General features: G+C 38.8%; 1 protein-coding gene across 6 annotated transcripts in view; it reads right to left on the minus strand.

Moving 5' to 3' along the window:
- Nucleotides 1-18,168, minus strand: part of LOC110458020 (potassium voltage-gated channel protein Shaw-like) — a 154,543-nt gene extending 136,375 nt beyond the window's left edge. For all 6 annotated transcript variants that reach the window (XM_021509557.1, XM_021509561.1, XM_021509558.1 and 3 more), the window contains exon 1: nt 18,035-18,168. The gene's annotated coding sequence lies outside the window, so the exon portion shown is untranslated. The remainder of the gene's footprint in view (nt 1-18,034) is intronic.
- Between the last annotated feature and the right edge of the window lie 1,394 nt (nt 18,169-19,562).

Here is a 19,562-nt window from a genome sequence, read left to right on the forward strand (position 1 = left end):
GGGAGTTAGTGTGTGTGTGTGAGAGAGAGGGGGTCCGGACCGGGGGAGTTAGTGTGTGTGTGTGAGAGAGGGGGGTCCGGACCGGGGAGGGTTCCGGGGGAGTGGGAGTGTAGGGAGGCTCTTCAACATCAATACTTTAGATAAAATTATTTTTTTACAATCTTAAAGAAGAAATATCTTGCTCGTCTCAGCATTGAAAATGAAGTACAGATGTATAGGTCTGCATCAGACATACAGACTCAGCATCGATCACCTCGGCGATAAACACACGGCATCAATGATTTGGAGAAAAAATAGCAAATTATTACAGATTTTATTTAGATAACTCAGATGATAAAATAACATCAGGTCACAGAAAACAAAATCATGAAAAATGTTTTTACAGATATTCTCAAAATCCACTTCACAAATGACGTAATGAATAGTCATGTATCTGTGCACGTGATGTAATCAATAACCGCGTACCTTAACCTCTGACGCCAGTCATCAATGGCTACCACACACTCGACGCTATTTCATACCTTGGGCTTTATCATTAACTAATTCTGCGCTAGATCGATTCGGTGATATGAAATCAGAGTGTTATAATGAGGTAGTCACAATTATATAACCGATAAAGCAGAGTGTTATAATGAGGTAGTAACAATTATATAACCGATAAATCAGAGTGTTATAATGAGGTAGTCACAATTATATAACCGATAAGTCCATATGTGAGTTAATTCCTATTACAGATAACCATTGTCTGTAGCTTTGTCGATGGGATTTTCTCAATGAGATTCATCTCCCCCAGGCAACCGATACAGGGACTTAATTTATCGACTACTTTCGCATCAAATTTATATATATAACTTGGACACGGCAAATACGAGCAAAACGATTTAGCATTTTTTTTATTTCATGAATGCATCAACTACAAACAATAATCAATCATACCTGCATGGCTATCCTTCCACCATTTCTCTTGTACATGTAAAGCATGTTTATACAGTACAGCCTTGTTATCATACAACACTGGTCTCGATGCAAGTAGTATAAGTTATGTAAATATAACTTTGTTATTCTCGGCATTACGAGAATAAGTGATATAAATATAACCTTGTTATTCTCGGCATTACGAGAATAAGTAATATATATATAACCTTGTTATTATCGGTGTATCTCGGCATTATGACAATAAGTAATATAAGTATAACCTTGTTATTCTCGGCATTACGAGAATAAGTAATATATATATAACCTTGTTATTCTCGGTGTATCTCGGCAGTATGACAATAAGTAGTATAAATATAACCTTGTCATTCTCGGCGCTATTGCTACTGATTACAGTAAGACTTTACAGTTCATGGACTCTACCTTTGATCAATAATTGTAAAATCCCACGTATGTCCTTTTGTATTTTCAAATCCTACAGATTGAGGCACGTTCAAGTTCTTTATTACCTTTGGTCTTTTGACCCATCGGTTTCAAGCCTACTTAGTACTTGGGAATTCCATGATGGATGTCAAAGAAGATGTAATCAGAACTAAAGGCCTTTTATGATTCCTCAAACAGATGATAGGGGATAGGGATCTTTTATCAGGCAACAAAGACATAACGTTGGCTTCCATTCCTTCAATTTATTGTTTATTGTCAACAATATCTGTTTTTCGCATTAAGTATTCCTGATATTAATTTACCATTTTTTTCTCTCTCAGGAAAACATAACTGTCAACAAAATATGGATACCTTATCTCCTGACACGATGAATTTTAAATCATTCAAACACCGGTATGAACGCAATGCTGGTTTACATGGCCTCTGACAACATCTTCGCTTGCAGGTTTCTGCAATATACATATGTATCTGATATCATGAATTTGATCTCTGTGACCTTCAAAGTAGTTGAAGGTCATTAATTTGAACAAACGTTATAGTACTTCACTCCATATCTTCTGTGTGTTTTATGTAGGTTTAAATATGTTGCCGGGGAAATGTAAAGGACCAATGGGTCACTTATTTGGGGCTTAAATTTGAAATGAGGACGTCACAAACATGACGTCACAATAAAAACGAAAATACATTGCCATCTACTGAAACAAAATTTCTTATCTTTAATAGGTCTACAATTTGCAGTTCGGTGGGGTGCTTGATGGGGGTACTTGGTTGGGGAGTGCTTGGCGGGGATGCTTGGTTGGGGAGTGCTTGGCGGGGAGGGGTTTCTTGTTAAGTGTGTCGGCAGCTGTATGTGCTTGTTTTGAAATACGAGTAGACTGGGGCCTCTGTCTGTCGCACGCCCTCGCTTCAGTTGCCGTGATATCTGTTCTAGCTGCACACCCTATCCTACGGCCATTAGCTTCTGTAATCATTGACAGCTAACCGATACACACTCGACAATATAACTTCGATTATTATTGGATTTGCATTATCGAGTAGTTATTCCTGGGGCTATGGTTATATGTTCGCGCGCATGAGCGCCATGTAATCAATAACTGCGCTATGTGAGCGGACCTTACATGATTGAAAATTAGCTCGGGGTTACACTAGGTGGAATGCAAAGATAATCTATAAATGTAAGGAGCATTGCAAGTACAAAGTAGTCGATAGTTAAGTAACGCGTTCACCTCCTCTTTGACGTCGAGGACGACTAAGCTAACAAGATCGTCTGTAGTAATTATCGGTTATTATACCTGTATGTCGTAGAGGATGCTGAGCAGTAGTGAGCAGCGGCTTTCACTGTTCAAGTATTACGGGATGGTTTTAGCCAATCATTTTGTTATAATTCTGTTATCACTGAAAGTAAGTCGGATATATTTAGCGAGTACTTATACCATCAATATCGGGTCCTTAATGAGATCTCATTTAGTGATTTTTGCATAGAGTTTTATCATTGAATAATAACAATAACATTATTTTTCTGACCATCAAACAAGTTTCGAACGAATTTATTTTGAATTCTAAGACATCACATCTATTGTACCGATTGTGACGTCAAAATTGAACACAATGTGACGTTTTATTAATAACATACAAAAATATTTACATTCTTTAGTCTTTGACATATACACTACAATGCCGTAGCACAGGGCGTACTTGGTAGACGTCCGCCGTGAAACCGCCCTTGGTGTAGTTTTGTTATGCGAATATGATTAACATTAAACATGATTAGCTTGATTTTAAAGTAAAAATAAGACGTGTAAGGTACTTGATAATAATTAACGACTTGTATAAATTACACGAATTTAATTTTGAAAATGTAACTACTTTTTGTTTGTTTTGTTATCATGCTGTTGCTAGGACCCCAAGCGGACGTTTGACATTTTCCCGCGAAAACACGCTGCTCTCTCTACTTTGCATAGTCCCATGCATAAATAGAATGTTGAAAATTAAATTTCATTCCTTAAATATTACGTTGCTAGCCATGCGACCCATGCAGTCGCATATTATCTGTTGCATTATTCTGTTAGCAAGGTCAGTTCCCAACAGGGTGCTATCCAATTGTACAGCTGGGTGTACTGGCGGGTAAAGTTTGGCTACACAATTCGTGTTCAAGAGCATAACCAATATATGTGATACCGCATCTTCGTTAAAATTCAATTTGTTCAATACGAATTAAATCATGTAATATCACATAACTATTACATGATTCAATCATAAATTCCAATAACACTAGCTAATTAATGCATATCCTCGTTAGCGCGGACTTGTTGATTTTATGAAATTTTCATATTCGTTTTTATTAAAAAACATTACATCTACTCTACAAATTACTATAAACAGTTTTTAGCCATACGCACACATATTGCCCTCAGATATGAAATAAATATGTAAATAAGCCTTGAGGAGGAGGAGTACGACCGTGTGTGGTCGCGTTGAATTACTCGGATCGACACATTTTCGGTATTATTGAGATTCCATACATTTCGTCCTATTCGACCACACAGATTCAGCGGGTGCCATGTTTCAGGTCTAGTCAGCTTCACTGCCTCGTTGTTATCCTTCATGTACCATGAGCTGTACAACGTAGTGGACTGTTTAAAACAAGAACTTTGTATACTTAACGGTGACAACAGAAACATCTTTCTGTGGGTATTTTGGTAGTATGGGTCGTGATCAATGGTTAAAATCCATTTGAAACAAATACACGCATAAGATAACTGAACATTTTACATATTTTTCCCGGCCACGTTTCCCGCACAGAATCTGTAATAAGTATCGGTTTTACATGTAAACATGTTGTAGGTATTTCTATTGTTTTATCAGGTAGGTGATCTGGTAACAAGGAATACCTGAGCGATGCAATTCACCATTCGGTAAAACGTAAAATATTGTCGAGTTTCTGGTTACCGGAAAGATATTTCCTAGCATTTAATGACGCAATAAACATCAGTTGCCTGCAGTATTACAGATAACACTGACACTAAGATAGAGTAACAAATACAAAATAACCGACACACGTATCGACAAAACACCTGTGGATTATAAAGAGAAACTTATAATAAAAACTTCAATGAATTAAACATGGAAAAGGAACTTAAAATAAAAAAAAACGCCACAAAATAAAAATCCCCATAGACGTAGATCGTATTTTACTATGTGCTCTAATACCGTGCAGTTCATCGCTTTCGGCAATATTTACGAACGACCTAATCTATAATCCCTGATTTCACAGATGAAATACGGGGTAAATACATGGATGTAGCGCACATCTTTGAAGATGGCATCACACGACCTACATTGGTGTATTTAAAGAGTGTTGGGTTTTAAGTCTGGATTTTTACTTGGAAGTCGTTAAAACAGAAATGATTGGTAATTTTGTACATAGATAAACAATGGAAATTTCAAGGGAGGGTTGTAAAATAAAAAGGCAATGCGGACCTGGTTGTCCACTAATATTGTATGGAGCTTCGGCAAATTAACCGAACTCAGAAAACATATAATTTTCTCTCCAGAAGGGAAAACGAATACCAGAGTGCATGTGCTATTTTTAAGTGTGTCTTCCAACTCTTGCTTTGTCTGGTTTTTTTTTACTCCCCCCCCCTAACACATGTATTGCCCCCNATACTTCTTTACAATAAGAATATGTCACCGTCCATTTAACAGATTCAAATCACCATTTATAATTTCGCATGAACTCTTTCGTAAAGAAGATGAGAGTAATTTTTAGGTAATATACACCCTTAATACGAACAAATGCCCACCGACACCATAAGTCGATTTATTACCCGCTATAAGGCATGACATATATACATTGATCAAACTACTCACTTTTATTTGCTGAACAGATGTCGACTATTTAGATATATTGAAGCAAAACACTACACCACGTGACTACATTGACGGTCACAGGTGGCGACAAGGTTGTATTGCAGTTCACGTCCCTTTTATTTACGTTTTCTTTTGAAAACTGATGCATTTTTGAAAAAGCTAATGAAATATTGTTAACAGATCAAGATATTATCGTCAAGTTCATTTGATAAATTCTTGCAACGAATTCATACCATTCCGAATGATAAATATTTGACCAGGTTGTACGTATTTACTTAAATACTTAATACAAAGAGTGTAAGTAAGCTATCCTATCATGTAAAATGTTCACTATCGTGTACATGTATTTAGTATACCTATGCTAAATATCCAGAAAATAATGGCTCAAATATATTCTCTGCAGCATAGCAATATGGCACATCAATAGATCAAATGCCATGTCCTGTCATGGCTAGTCTGGATGGACGTGGTGAATCCCCCTACCGGACGACTAGCGCAAACGTATTAAGGGAAGTAACCTCCCCGGTTCAGCGAGTCAGATCGCACTACACGTACCCCATATCTACCCAATAAACTGTAGCGCATACCTTTGAAATCTGGTAGGGCTTCTCCCAGGTATCTGTGTACTACTGCTCAATCCATACCACTTGAGACTCACTTAAACAAATTCATATTGCATCACAATCCCGAACTTAAAAACCATGTTGTATATCATTTCAACAGAACACTCGTTGGTATTTTTACTCAATTTGTCAGAAACTAAAGTTATTACAAATGGAAAATATTCCGTATCACATTCTGCCAAATATTTAAGCTTCAGAAAACATTTAATTCCTCTATGAAACTGAGACGGTTGCCAGCACTCTGAAGGGAGGGTACACGCGAGGAATGAATGCTACTACATTTGTACTGATAAGCATATCATTTATTTCAAGCATTTATTTTATAACTGTTTTCTTTCTTTTCTTAAACTATTTTCAATTGATAAACAAGTATCTACTTTAATGAATTTAAAAATGATTATCTCACTTAAAGGAGAAAGCATTTGTACATACTGAACAGTTTGAAAAATGACATTTTCAAAAATACAGTATTCCTTCTTTGCGTATTGCAGAGTTATCTTCTCTTGAGAGCAGGGATTGATTGTTACGTCATTTGTTTGTGAGAGTAAAGTCATCAATTTTTGAGAAAACGACGTAATTTTCTCACACGAACCAATGACGTAACAATCAATACCTGCTCTCAAGAGAAGATAACTCTGCAAAACGCAAATACAGTATACCATTGTACCAGATGTAAGTGATTTTGTTGTTTTGCGTGAATGTTATGTATCTATAGTTGTAGAAGGTGACGTGCTAATATCCGACATGTCTTTTTCAGAATGGGAGGTTCTAATGGATTTGCATTGTTCAATTCTGAACCACAACATGAATTGACATTATTGGCTAAATTTATTACCAATATTAATGACATAATTAATTTACAATACTAATGTCCATCCTGTTCCACCATGTATTATTGCCACCCATTTGTATATATGTATTCTCTACACTGTATTGTTTATGAGAATAAAACAATTGTCATTGTCATTGTCATTGTCATTGCCACATTTGTGGTTTGTAACAGTGGTCCCTTACGACCTTGAGCAGGTTTTAACTCTTCAATCTATAGCTGTCTAGTATCTCGTTAACCTTCGTATAATGAGTGGTTTACAAGGACAACAATACTAAACGAATGTAGAATTAAGCTCAATTACTAACCTTCCAATGTTCGTGAATTGATTATGCTCAATTGCCAGTTTGGCTGTCGCTGTTGCTCTGGGAAAGAAGAGGTCCACCGGCCAATGTCGCTCACCTGTCTATCTACACAAAAACTGCTTACTGGAGATGGAAGTGGTCATCTCAGATTTCTAACTGACTGAAATAATTACAATATGTTCACTAGATTAATTTAGCGACAGCCATAAGACGTTTGTTTCAAAAAAATCTGACGGGATTGGAAATTTGTCGAATCACAGAACAGGGTGCAAATCTTTGATTTCGAATCAACCCGCAAAAATAGCACCGAAAATAATAGCACCTGTATCAGTATCTCAGCGCTCATTAAACACACTTCGGTAAGTACCTCAGCACAAATACAGCGCTACAACACTTCCGTTTGTACCTAAACACTTATAAAACTCACTTTCGTTAGTACCTCATCACTAAAACAACACACTTCCGTTAGTAACTCAGCACTGATACAGCACACTTTCGTAAGTACCTCAGCACTGGTACAACAAACTTCCGTTTGTATCTCAGCGCTGATACAACACACTTACGTTAGTACCTCAGCAATGATACAGCACACTTCCGTTAGTAGCTCAGCACTGATACAGCACACTTTCGTAAGTACCTCAGCACTGGTACAACACACTTCCGTTAGTACCTCAACACTGATACAACACACTTACGTTTGTATCTCAGCACTGGTACAACACACTTCCGTCAGTACCTCAGCAATGATACAGCACACTTTCGTTAGTACCTCAGCACTGATACAACACACTTCCGTTAGTACCTCAGCACTGATACAACACACTTCCGTTAGTACCTCAGCACTTGTACAACACACTTCCGTAAGTACCCCAGCAATGATACAACACACTTCCGTCCGTACCTCAGCACTGATACAACACACTTCCGTTAGTACCTCAGCACTGATACAACACACTTCCGTTAGTACCTCAGCACTGGTACAACACACTTCCGTTAGTACCTCAGCACTGATACAACACACTTCCGTTTTTATCTCAGCACTGGTTCAACTCACTTCCGTCAGTACCTCAGCAATGATACAGCACACTTTCGTTAGTACCTCAGCACTGATAAAGCACACTTTCGTTATTACCTCAGCAATGATACAGCACACTTTCGTTAGTATCAACACACTTCCGTCAGTACCTCAGCGCTGATACAACACCCTTTATTTAGTACCTCAGCACTGATACAACACACTTCCGTTAGTACCTTAGCACTGATACAACACACTTCCGTCAGTACCTAAGAATGACACGTGTTATACAAAACATCTCAGACAATACCCTAGCATGTAAATACCACATATATATATTTACATAGGGGGTCTTTATGTGTATAAAAAGAAAAAGAGGAAAAATAATTGACCTTGTTCTTATAAAAACTTATATCCTTAGGTCAACATGTGCTTTTCTCGTGATCTAGCTAGAACCCATGTGACGGACTGATTTCTATTTTTGACGTTGTTTGTAACAACACATTATTATGTTTAAAAGCTGTGTCACAGCATGCATCGCAACTATAAAAAGAGTTTGCATTGGTAATCCCCTTGGAACTATATTGCTACTATAAATAGCATGTCTGTCCGTATGAGATAATCAAATCCTATCCGACCCCTCCTATTGTTAAAGCTCCTGAAGATAGGCGCATTCCTAAAGCGTTGATAACAACTGCTGGTTGTGTTTTCACTACAGCATTCGATGACCTACACCATGTTACCTATTAGCACAGTCAAGAAATATCACGTGTACTATAAGTAAGCGCCGCGCTCACATATATCTCATCGGCCTCGTTTTGACCCATCAGACGTGCTTTTACTAAGCACCAACCGCGGCGACCGTCCGGATCAAAACACCGCCCCCGGGTCGAAGATTAGAAAACACTTCCTCCTGAAACTGCTACCGTTGTGGTACGGTATTAATAACAATTTATCTTGTAACATTTTTAATATCTTGGAATTGTATGTAAACTGTATTAGTCTTCTGTCATATCTCAACAAACACCTCTCAACAAGATACGAAAGTAAGCCTAGCTTTACTACATTCACAGCATGATACGAAACTAATGTAAAATTTACTCCCCTTCAAACTCCTGATACAACAAAAATGTTGTTACTTCCTATCCTCACGAACATAACCCCCTTAGGCTCTTTTTGTGGTCTTCTGAGTGAATATTGATAAACGATTATGTGTAAAGCATCAGGTTTCTTTCCAAGTTACAGTTTTAGTCCTCACCCTATCACTGCTGATAGATATCGTATTGCTTGTGTAAATTAAATTAGATACTGGAAACTCGGTGTTCTCCTACAATCCAGAATACTCGTCAATCCGGAATCAAATATGCTAAAAAAATCACTTGTTCGAAAAATTTGCAATATACCACAGGTCGTTATAATGAGGTGCTTTACTGTTGTGAAAAATAAGATAATTGTTTGGATGGTCATGGAAGAATATCATGAACAGCAACAGTGCATTGACACACGCAAAGGTGGGTATATGTACGATAGTTTAAAATATCACTGTGCAAGATAAAACAGTAAATGTACATTTGAAAGAGTTAACTCTTGCCTAGACATCCTTGAAGTGATATCATGGATGCGATTTTGCTATGTAAGATACGTTTGAGCTGCTGTAGTTTTCAGGCTGTTATACAGAATCCAGCGAACGCCATATTGATGAAATTAGTCAGGTCGATACTGCCTACACCATCCATGGTCCAAATCTCCAAATTAATCAACACTAGTGGCGATGAGAGTAAACAGACGCAATGACAGAACAGCCAAGAAAACACTCTTGGTCAAAAGAATAGCAAAGAAAACAAATCTGATCATCTATGCAACAGCCAAGAAAAGAAGACTGATAAAAAATTATGCTTTGTCAACAGAATAGCCAAAAGGTATGTTTGATCAATTAGATAACAAAATATTATACAATTATTAATCTCTTTGTGTTGGATATCATGAGTTACCCATCAAATTAAAACAAAATGCAAACAAAGAAAGATAGAAAGTTTCATCAGCAGAACAGCTAGCTATGAACACAAGTTTGATCAACAGAACAGCCAGATGTGAACACAAGTTTGATTAACAGAACAGCCAGCCATGAACACAAGTTTGATTAACAGAACAGCCAGTCATGAACACAAGTTTGATCGACAAAACAGTCAGCTGTAAAAAGTTTGATCCGCATAACGGTCGGCCATGAACACAACAGCCATGAACACAACAGCCATGATCACAAGTTTGATCAACAGAACAGCAAGCTATGACCACAAGTTTGATCAACAGAACAGCCAGCTGTGCACACAAGTTTGATCAACATAACGGTCGGCCATGACACAAGTTTGATCGTCAAAACAGCCAGCTATGAACGCATGTTTGATCAACAGAACAGCCAGCTATGAACGCATGTTTGATCAACAAAACAGCCAGCCATGAACACATGTTTGATCAACAAAACAGCCAGTCATGAACACAAGTGTGATCTGCATAACGGTCGGCCATGACCACAGGTTTGATCTGCATAACGGTCGGCCATGACCACAAGTTTGATTTGCATAACGGTCGGCCATGATCACAAGTTTGATCCGGATAACGGTCGGCCATGAACACAAGTTTGATCTGCATAACGGTCGGTCATGAACACAAGTTTGATCAACAAAACAGCCAGCTATGAACGCATGCTTGATCAACAAAACAGCCAGCCATGAACACATGTTTGATCAACAAAACAGCCAGTCATGAACACAAGTGTGATCTGCATAACGGTCGGCCATGACCACAGGTTTGATCTGCATAACGGTCGGCCATGACCACAAGTTTGATTTGCATAACGGTCGGCCATGAACACAAGTGTGATCGGCATAACGGTCGGCCATGAACACAAGTTTGATCTGTATAACGGTCGGCCATGAGCACAAGTTTGATCTGCATAACGGTCGGCCATGAACACAAGTTTGATCTGTATAACGGTCGGTCATGAGCACAAGTTTGATCTGCATAACGGTCGGCCATGAACACAAGTTTGATCTGTATAACGGTCGGCCATGATCACAAGTTTGATCCGCATAACGGTCGGCCATGAAAACAAGTTTGATCTGCATAACGGTCGGTCATGAACACAAGTTTGATCAACAAAACAGCCAGCCAAGAACACAAGTTTGATCTGCATAACGGTCGGCCATGAACACAAGTTTGTTCAACAAAACAGCCAGCCAGGAACACAAGTTTGATCTGCATAGCGGTCGGCCATGAACACAAGTTTGATCCGCATACCGGTCGGCCATTAACACAAGATTGATCCGCATAACGGGCGGCCATGAACACCAGTTTGATCCGCATAACGGTCGGCCATGAACACTAGTTTGATCCGCATAACGGTCGGCCATGAAAACAAGTTTGATCTGCATACCGGTCGGTCATGAACACAAGTTTGATCAACATAACGGCCGGCCATGAACACAAGTTTGATCAACAAAACAGCCAGCTATGAACGCATGCTTGATCAACAAAACAGCCAGCCATGAACACAAGTTTGATCTGCATAACTGTCGGCCATGAACACAAGTTTGATCAACAAAACAGCCAGCCATGAACGCAAGTTTGATCTGCATAACGGTCGGCCATGAAAACAAGTTTGATCTGCATACCGGTCGGTCATGAACACAAGTTTGATCAACAAAGCAGCCAGCTATGAACGCATGCTTGATCAACAAAACAGCCAGCCATGAACACAAGTTTGATCTGCATAACGGTCTGCCATGATCACAAGTTTGATCTTCATAACGGTCGGCCATGAACGCAAGTTTCATCCGCATAACGGTCGGCCATGAACACAAGCTCGATCCGCATAACGGTCGGTCATGAACACAAGTTTGATCTGCATAACGGTTGACCATGAACACAAGTTTGATCTGCATAACGGTCGACCATGAACACAAGTTTGATCTGCATAACGGTTGACCATGAACACAAGTTTGATCTGCATAACGGTCTGCCATGATCACAAGTTTGATCCGCATAACGGTCGGTCATGAACACAAGTTTGATCAACATAACGGCCGGCCATGAACACAAGTTTGATCCGCATAACGGTCGGTCATGAACACAAGTTTGATCTGCATAACGGTCTGCCATGATCACAAGTTTGATCTGCATCACGGTCGGCCATGAAAACAAGTTTGATCTGCATAACGGTCGGCCATGAACACAAGTTTGATCCGCATAACGGTCGGCCATGAACACAAGTTCGATCCGCATAACGGTCGGTCATGAACACAAGTTTGATCCGTATAACGGCCGGCCATGAACACAAGTTTGATCAACATAACGCATGAACACAAGTTTACCCGCGGAACAGTCAGCAAAGAATACCTGTTTGATCAAAATGATAAACATCACACAATTACAAGCAAAATCTAGAAGAAAGACTTTACCTTTTATCAATTACCGTGCATATTAAAATTAGCCCTGGAACGAAGCGAAATAGCTGTGGGAAATCTTTGGAATTGAAATAACTGTATGTTACCAGTAATAAACCCCTATAACAACACAGTATGATTGCTGTGTGTGTTGTAGACTGTCTGTACAATATATATCCCTGGGAATGATGCTAGCACGATATTATGTCTAGTGGGTGTTTACCTCTCCTCACGTTTGGCCCTACCAAGTGTCTGTTGCTGGAAATGTACCCTGGCTATTCTGTCAAACATTAAACAGACCCTGACCGACATGTAAATCGTTAAGTGGACTTGACCGATCTGTAAAACATTTCAACGACCACGATCCTTGAAACTGGAGTCTGTAAAAACATTTAACGGATATTGACGAGCTTGAACCTCGCTAGGAAATGGTCCAGTGTTTGACTAGCAATGGCGTCCAATCTCTGACCGGAAATAAGCTCCACGGCTGCTACAATCTGGGGACAGCACTAATCACCGATCTAGACATTACTATGGTAACAGACATATAGCCTCAAAACGTTGCTGTTTATAGCGAAATCGACAAGGTCGTTTTCTGATGTGGAATTCCACCACGTGTGAGCTTCTTTAGAATGCCATGCATTAATTTTGTTAATGTGATTAAGTTAAAACACTTATTACCAGATTAGTGTTTCGTTTGATTTTGAAGTTCCTCGGGCAAGTTAACAAATGTATGCATTATTCTCATCGAATCCTACTTGGATCAAACTAATGACAAATGCTATAGTTTTAAAAATTCCTGATGCTTTTCCATTTTAACATTAATTGGGGGATGATGAGTGAAGGCCATAATGAAACAAACTCGTCTGCGTCACTTTCTTTTCAGCTTAGTCGATGATTTTAATTTTTGTCGAAGATGGAAGTTTGGATAAATAGCTAAGAAAAAAATCGAAATTGCGGTACTTTGTTCTTATTTTGATGTATTTTTTCTGACTTCCCATTTTTGTATATATGTGGTAAATAGAAACCAGCGTTTAAAGGCTGTATTTCAGTGTAGTGTGTATGTATGGCTATACGCAAACTTGTTTGCCAAAATGTTTGGAAAACAACTTGCCCAGAACACTTTGTAGTTGTCAGTCAAGCCTTTAAAAACTCCATTATTGTGTGTTCACTAATACAGTACAGACAACCCACTCTGTCAGGTCATGAAAGCGAGTTTAAAAGAAAAAACAAATACCGGAAGTGAATCTCCCAGCAGACAAACAAACATGGCGGTCTTACCGACGTCTATATCAGATAAGACACGAACCCTGTACAGTGAAATATCTCCAAAATCTTTTCATGAAAATGGTTCCCATGACACCGGACTACCGACAGAGAATATCCCATTGATATATGTTTACCACCTGTTATGCTATTTGGGGAAGACACTTACAACCCTACTTGCTTGAGTAACCCATTCTGTCATTTGTCATTTTGACAAAATGTACATCCGCTGAACGTGAAAATTGATGTGGGACTAGTGAGATATTCTTCGTATTTAATTGATTTTCATTACCAAATGATATTATATACATCCATTTCGTTTTTGCTACCCAAGCAAAATGTTTAAAACGAAACTACAACGTTTAGAAATAATGCCAGTTATAATTAGCCCGATAAGAAGGACCTCCGGGCTGTTCGGGGTCCCCCTGGTCATTTTGAAAACAAGGCTGTATGATTGCCATTGCTGTTTCCTATCAGAACTGGTGTCTAGAGTTTCAAAAGGCCATTAGGACTGACCTACATTTCACAAGTTATGAAATCGATCATAAACACATCAACCTATGGCATTGCTGTGTCTTCCAGTATCGTATCCAGTCCTTCCGTTGGACATTAAAAACACGTGATACCATTCTTCAACAGCAACAACCCTTATTTGTTACTACAACACGTGCTCGCCGCCATCTTGTGTTCACTTGCTTCGAACAGTCGCATCCGTGTGTTTTGAGGACGAGTCTCTCTGTACAGCGACGACATCATGTATACCATTGAACATCTTGGCTCATTCTTGCTTGTTCGTATTCTGCACTTTTAAACTAGACAACAAGGCAAACGGATGCAGGGATGTGAGCGAGTGCGCAGGTGCGCAAAGTGATTGATAAAAGCACAATTTGTCAACCGACTAGTTGGATCGCGTTCGTTTAGTGTTATCAATATACATCTCTTATATACCATCCAATTAATATCATAAAACATAATACCACCCAGGTGTAACTACACATCACTTGTAACTGCTGGTGGTGCCACCTCAATCAATGAAACGTCTAAACAAATACTGATTGTCTGAAACACAGCTGATGCACGCCCCTTTCTTCAGCAAAAATAAAACAAATGGTTTTATATCTAACACACAGGGACCTGACTTAGTGACTATAAGACATTAGTACAACTTTAATATAGTCTGCTAAATACCTGCACCATAATGTTATTGCAGGTGGAACAATGGTCAGCAACTTAATACACCCCAAAAACCTAATGGTACAGCATTATTGACACAAGAGAAAAACATTAAATCTTTATAACAAGTATCTATATAACACAGTTATACCGACACAGGTCAGAAACATCAAATATATATAACACTGTTATACCGACACAGGTCAGAAACATCAAATCTATATCACACTGTCATACCGACACAAGTCAGAAACATCTAATCTATATAACACTGTAATACCGACACAAGCCAGAAGCATCAAATCTATATAACACTGTTATACCGACACAGGTCATGAACATTAAATCTATATAACACTGTAATACCGACACAAGCCAGAAACATCAAATCTATATAACACTGTTATACCGACACAAGTCAGGAACATTAAATCTATATAACACTGTTATACCGACACAAGTCAGAAACATCTAATCTATATAACACTGTAATACCGACACAAGTCAGGAACATTAAATCTATATAACACTGTAATACCGACACAAGCCAGAAACATCAAATCTATATAACACTGTTATACCGACACAGGTCATGAACATTAAATCTATATAACACTGTAATACCGACACAAGTCAGAAACATCAAATCTATATAACACTGTTATACCGACACAAGTCAGAAACATCAAATCTATATAACACTGTTATACCGACACAAGTCAGAAACATCAAATCTATATAACACTGTTATACCGACACAAGTCAGAAACATCAAATCTATATAACACTGTTATACCGACACAAGTCAGAAACATCAAATCTATATAACACTGTTATACCGACACAAGTCAGAAACATCAAATCTATATAACACTGTTATACCGACACAAGTCAGAAACATCAAATCTATATAACACTGTTATACCGACACAAGTCAGAAACATCAAATCTATATAACACTGTTATACCGACACAAGTCAGAAACATCAAATCTATATAACACTGTTATACCGACACAAGTCAGAAACATCAAATCTATATAACACTGTTATACCGACACAAGTCAGAAACATCAAATCTATATAACACTGTTATACCGACACAAGTCAGAAACATCAAATCTATATAACACTGTTATACCGACACAAGTCAGAAACATCAAATCTATATAACACTGTTATACCGACACAAGTCAGAAACATCAAATCTATATAACACTGTTATACCGACACAAGTCAGAAACATCAAATCTATATAACACTGTTATACCGACACAAGTCAGAAACATCAAATCTATATAACACTGTTATACCGACACAAGTCAGAAACATCAAATCTATATAACACTGTTATACCGACACAAGTCAGAAACATCAAATCTATATAACACTGTTATACCGACACAAGTCAGAAACATCAAATCTATATAACACTGTTATACCGACACAAGTCAGAAACATCAAATCTATATAACACTGTTATACCGACACAAGTCAGAAACATCAAATCTATATAACACTGTTATACCGACACAAGTCAGAAACATCAAATCTATATAACACTGTTATACCGACACAAGTCAGAAACATCAAATCTATATAACACTGTTATACCGACACAAGTCAGAAACATCAAATCTATATAACACTGTTATACCGACACAAGTCAGAAACATCAAATCTATATAACACTGTTATACCGACACAAGTCAGAAACATCAAATCTATATAACACTGTTATACCGACACAAGTCAGAAACATCAAATCTATATAACACTGTTATACCGACACAAGTCAGAAACATCAAATCTATATAACACTGTTATACCGACACAAGTCAGAAACATCAAATCTATATAACACTGTTATACCGACACAAGTCAGAAACATCAAATCTATATAACACTGTTATACTGACACAAGTCAGAAACATCAAATCAATATAACACTGTAATACCGACACAAGTCAGAAACATCAAATCTATATAACACTGTTATACCGACACAAGTCAGAAACATCAAATCTATATAACACTGTTATACTGACACAAGTCAGAAACATCAAATCTATATAACACTGTTATACTGACACAAGTCAGAAACATCAAATCAATATAACACTGTAATACCGACACAAGTCAGAAACATCAAATCTATATAACACTGTTATACCGACACAAGTCAGAAACATCAAATCTATATAACACTGTTATACTGTGACTTGGAATACTTCATTTTAATAATTTCCAGGTTAAGATCAAAAAATCATTTCTACATAAAAACAACCTGCCCTTTAGACCACCGAACACAGAGTGGTCAACCCGTCAAGCAGACCCTATGACCTGATGCCAACATAATGTATGAAAACAGTACCGTTTTGACAGCGGGGACATCGTCACGTGTCTTAAAAAAAATCCATCATACGCAAACTGTCCACAAACACTGTTTTGTAAACTAGACCCAACATATACGTACAGCTGATACTCGAAACCATGTCCTCACTCTGAGGAAGCTGAACTCTCGGGGACACCATTTTGAATTGGCGACATATATATTAGCCACTGCAAGTAGAGTGATATAAGGACATTATAATAAAGCGCCACGCGAAGGAGGTTTTGTATAACGGGTATGTGGGGGACGTCTGGACGGGGAGGGATGGAACTCACAAACAATTGAGCCTGGGGGACGGGGATAAGGGGACTGTATCTGTGGGGAATTTGGAAAGATGTTTGTGTCGCCCCCATCCTCGTTCTCTCCGGTGTGAGTGGCGTTGGGCTGTGGAGGCGCGATCGATAGGCCGGTATGATAATGTAACGAGGTTTGGTGACAAGACGCTACCGCCTCCTGTTCCACGGTACGTACCCGGCTCTCGGCACCATACATACCTCTTGGACACACCCGAGAAAATATCTCTACCGGGCCACAACCTGGCACCAAACACACGGTACCACAGGCGGCCGGTCAATGCTCGGCCAAACACGACATCAGTCTCTAGTAGACCTTAGAGGCGTTGTATTTGCATATATCCACATTTTCAGTGAGCGAAAGGTGGTTGGTGCTTGGAAGATATTCGATATTCCAAAGATGAGAAAAACGGTAAAACAAGAAAACATGTCAAAAAATTTGGAGCTTACCTAGATCTGGAACAAGTCGATGTGCCTGGTATTAAATCCATGGTGTAGGAAGTGCTCGTGTTCCACACATCTGTACATTTAAACCTAGTTTCGACATTACCCTGAAGATATGGAGCTCCGAACCCACAACGCTAGTCTCACCATATCGATCTGAGCTCGGCTGGTCTACCGCTGGCGCTGAGATAGGGGTGATCGGCTGCGGTACGGGCGGGTCCATCGACGAGTAGTTCGGTGGCAGTGACGGGATGGAGGATGGTGGAAGCGGTGGGGCGATCGATACGTTGGATGCGCGTGGCCTGTAGCTGAGCCAAACGTGTGCGTGTGATCGGAAACAGTAAGAAGTGTGAGTGTAAAGTGTGTGATTTTATTTGTGAGTGTGTGGTTATGTGTGTGCTATATAAAACCAGAAGTAGGTTTATACGCCGATATATCGATTACATATTGTAATATATGATATAATGTTGATCGCACACTTCTCAGATCAATGCATTGATACGGAGCCACAGGAGCGATACACATCGGTTTACTTGGAGCAACAGGCCAAGTCGCCACTGTACTCAAACCGGCTGTGTTCTTGGTGTGGAGTAAACATACTATACACGGTAACTCTGAGAAACAGACTGATGGACGGACGAAACGGAATGATGGATGGACGGAACGGAATGATCCACTGACGATCAGACTATTGGATTGATAAATAAGGACGCTACCAGAGGCGATCAACAATAAATATACGGACGTTAATTCCACATGTGAGATATCGATATATACGGACGCTACTTCCACATGTGGGATATCGATATATACGGACGAACGTACAACGTAGACAGATGTTCTTACGCAACAGGCGTTTGCATACACAAACATGGAACTTCAGTTTGCTGAAGAGGATAATACTGGGCAGGAATAGCACTACATCCGGGTATCTTCCAAACTGCATTTCGGGCTTCCCAGCCCCATATCAGCCCACAGGCATTCGGTCCTTCGAAATTTTGGATACTAAGATTGTCATGTAATAACATTTGAATATCATGTAAGGAAAACATCAGTCATTTGTCTCATTTGCATAATCCGCCATATTGGATTATCTATCCATAATCTTCTATCCTTTACGCTACGAAGTAACACTATCCACAATCGTCTGTAAACAATGATCCATTTTATGCAATAACTTTAAAATTGGAGGTGTTATAACGCTTTGCATGCTATTCGGAATAATTTCAAAGTGTTGATTTTACGTGCTTTAATTGAACTAATTCGATGTTGTTCTCATTATTCCGATATTGTTTCAGGGTTTAAGAGAACTGCTATTGTTTGACAATACTATCAGGACAGTACTTGACCTGTTACATCCATTACGGTAAGGCAATGGGTATAGCTAATTAATTGGGATACTGAATACAACATCGCACCGAATCAACCTGCTACATCCATTACGGTAAGGCAATGGGTATAGTTTATTAATTGGGATACTGAATACAACGTCGCACAGAATAGACCTGCTACATCCATTACGGTAAGGGAATGG

This window comes from Mizuhopecten yessoensis, unplaced genomic scaffold, assembly GCF_002113885.1.
Source record: "Mizuhopecten yessoensis strain PY_sf001 unplaced genomic scaffold, ASM211388v2 scaffold9399, whole genome shotgun sequence".
NCBI lineage: Eukaryota > Metazoa > Mollusca > Bivalvia > Pectinida > Pectinidae > Mizuhopecten > Mizuhopecten yessoensis.